Source organism: Acyrthosiphon pisum, chromosome X, assembly GCF_005508785.2.
Source record: "Acyrthosiphon pisum isolate AL4f chromosome X, pea_aphid_22Mar2018_4r6ur, whole genome shotgun sequence".
NCBI lineage: Eukaryota > Metazoa > Arthropoda > Insecta > Hemiptera > Aphididae > Acyrthosiphon > Acyrthosiphon pisum.
In genome coordinates, this window is record NC_042493.1 from 110,428,947 (window position 1) to 110,432,803 (window position 3,857).

The 3,857-nt window shown below is 25.3% G+C and overlaps 1 protein-coding gene across 1 annotated transcript in view; it reads left to right on the forward strand.

Annotated features, from left to right (window-relative positions):
- The window catches only part of LOC100571190, a 10,498-nt gene that overhangs the window by 4,858 nt on the left and 1,783 nt on the right, over positions 1-3,857 (forward strand). The gene's annotated exons all lie outside the window — the stretch shown is intronic.

Consider the following 3,857-nt stretch of genomic DNA (forward strand, 5'->3'; position numbering starts at 1 on the left):
CCGTAAACAACTACAAAACAAATCATAATATTTGAACATTTTATCATATATATAAAATGAAAATATAAACAACCAGTGTAAATTTCATGTATCTACAGTCATTCGTTTTAATGTTACACCAAAAACCAAAATCAATTTTCTCTAAAACAGATTTTGCGTAAGAATTCCCGTTTTTCCTTAATTTTCTTTTGTTTTTCACTGCGCTTTTGAAAACTATTGGAAAAATTTTACTTAAAATTTACCCCCTAAAATACCAACTAGATTCACTTTCCTATCAGAAAAGGTACTGTTGAAGAAAATCCAAGCACTTTTACTGTCCTTAAAGGTGATGACAGACACAAAAATAAAAAATAAAAAATTAAAAAATTAAAAAAACACACATCATTGTAAAATCAATACATTCATCGTTCCACTCAGAATCTAAAATAAAACAATTAAAAAAAAACACACATCATTGTAAAATCATTACATTCATCGTTCCACTCAGAATCTAAAATTAAAAAAAATTAAAAAAAAACATCAATGTTAAATCAATACATTCATCGTTTCACTAAAATCTAAAACACTGTTTTTATATTTTAGATATTTACAGAGTTACAGAGTTACTTACTTGCGTGGAGCCTTGTTTTAAATTATCAATCTTTAGCTATGAAAGTTGAACATTTTATTCATTTTTAAATTTAAAATTTGATACATTTTTCCAAAACTAGAATTTTTAATACTTATTTGATGATAGACAAAAAAAAAGAATAAATAAAAATCGGGTAAGTGCAACGGGATGGAGTATGTCATTGATGTTGGAAGTTTCTACATCAGTCCTCGGACAGGAATACAGGATTGTGTATTATTATAGTATTACATTTGAATGCAAAGATTGCATTAGATTAAAAAAACTATTCTGATAGTCCGATCGGTGTAACCGTTTAAAAAGTAGACATTTTATACAAGGTGCCTTAGAAATTAGAAGTCATTATTATAAAGATATTTGAAAATATCTAACATATCCAGGCATGGTTTTTTTTTTTATAATTAATTTGAAGTTCCAATGTTGACATAATTTGTCAAAATCACATACATTTTCAAACTAATTTCTATTTAAAAATTTATAAAATACTCAACTTGTATAACTAAAGATGTAATAAAAATTAGCTCATACTATAACCAAAAAATCTAAAAAACGAATACGAAGACAGTTATTTATAGACAATTTATGTTCAAATTCGGACTAAATTTGATATTAAATCGATGAATGATGATTTCAGTTATTTTGTTATAATTTAAATATATTATTCGTAGACACTTCAAACATATATTATTATAATTTATACACACAATGGCATTTTCAAATGATTTGTTTTCGTCAAAATTTAATTCAACCTGTTGTATGATTAGTATAGTAAATTCTATTATTTTAATAGCAGTAGGTAGGTATAGCTAAATATATCATAAAATATAACTCGATTGTAGGCAGGTATTTATAATTAGTAATATAGTTAGGCTGACAGACGTTTTCTATGTGCATTGATTTATAATTGAACTCAAATTTAGCACATTATAGTGATTTGTTCCTTAATGACGAGGTACACTCGATACCTATACAATTTGAAATACTTACTTATAGGTACCCACGTTGTACAACTAACAGCACGCCATCACCTACATGTTTTAATTTGTTTTAGATCGTGAACTTAAACGTGTCCCTTTATAAATAGAAAAGTGAACGTTAACCACTTCGTTTTTTACATATACCTAGGTAATGAACGTGAACAAATTCAATTTTCAAGTAAACGCTCCAAAAACTACATGATATTAGGTATGGGTACGCAGATATTATTAATTAGGTATATTAAGTATTAACAAGAGTGCGTTGAAAACTATGAATATAGTAACCTATTAGGTAGGTACGTATGAATTATATCTCTAAAAACTATTAATATGTGTTATACTTGAACAAGAACAATAAAATAAAATCAGAAATTTGTCTTCATTCAAATTGTTATTTCATTGTGATTATGCGGATGACGCAAAATGCCCGCATACATTCGTCATGAAATGTATATAGTTTCGTCATTGTAGATCTTTTTATTTACTTATTAGATGAATACCTTTTCGGACATATGGCTGTTCAGTAATAGCTAATTAGTACAAATACTTTATTTTATTATTATAACGTAGTATATATAAAAGTATTATTATATATATTACACATGTACCAGTGAAACAAAATAAACAGAAAATCTAGCGCACAAAGGCTGGCAGATTAGATAAGATATTTATTTAAAACTATACACATTGTTATATTTCCATCACCTCAATTCAATATCATTAAATGTAATAAGTAATAACAATCATAAAAATTGTGTTGCATTATTAAAAATCATTAGCCAAGAAAATAATCATAATTGGAGTTCTATACTATACGAGTATAATATGTAATGGCAAAGGTTTTATCCTGCTCATTTTGCAGTAAAATATTAATATGTACTGCACTTTGTGTAATACAATTTATTGTGACATTATATATAGGTACCTTTACATAATGCGTTTGCATGTTGCAAATAAACCTGATTGTTTGGAAACCAAACCAAACCATTGTTAAACGCAGAATATTAATTTATATAATAAATAATAACATTTAATGTGTTTAAAAAATTACTATAATATTACTTCATAAGTACCTACTACTAGTGATGTAAATTTTGAAAATCTTGAAAATCTTGAAAATTTTATAATTTATCATATTAATTTCTTATCAAATAAATCTTTTGATATTATATAGTTGTAGTATATTTAACCTTCATAATTATATTTTAAAATATGAACTTTTATTACCATTTACCCATTTTAATATAATATTGGTGTTATTCTAATGAACATAATATAGTAAATTCAAAATACAAATCATTAAATATATATAATATATATCTATATCAATATACAATATTTAGCTCGGTAATAAATGTGAATTTTTATCTTTTATTAAAAATATTGTATTTTTATTTCAGTATAAATTATGAGTGTATAATCGTTTTGTTACAATTATTGATTTTTCAATTTTTAACGGAGGTAATTTATTGTTTGAGTCACTTCCTCAATTTTATCCAAATTATATATTTATTTATTATAAGTGTTTTGTTTAACTCTGGCGTTATACTTGTTGCAATTTAAATGACAACGAAACAGTAATTTTATAAAGTATTTTAAAACTTTATTTAAAACTTTACACAAAAATAAATACATTTTCAGAAATTTTCAATGAAAAAAAAAAATTTTCAAGCTTACATCTCTAGGTACTACTTATATAGTCTGATAACGGCCTCGTAAATCATAAGCAAGCTTTTGTCTGGATAGACCAATACTGTATACCTATCTGTAATTCTGTATACACAAAGCTATATAATATTATTATGAAAAAATCATAAAAACACCATCGTCTTTTAATGTCGAATACACCAGCAATTATCAAAATATGTCTTAAACATTAAAATTAAAAATCCAAGTGGATTATTACTTAGGTATTAGCCCACAAAACATGTTTTAATGTTTATTATATTGTTTTGTGTGCCAATGGTTCGCCCTATATTACCCATCTAGATTTTTACGTTTTCTATTATTGCATAGACACATCTACCGGCTATACTGAATGATATAACACATTGGCATTTCACAGGTTTTTCATTAATTATATTGTAAAACATTTGAAAATTAGTTTTTATGGAAAATTATCCCGTGTATACGCTATTATTGCAGGGCGATGTGCATTGACGATGTTAATTTAATATTAATAATACATATCATCACATGTATTACTATTTAGTATTTAGGTACTATATCATACTATCATAGACTCATAGAAT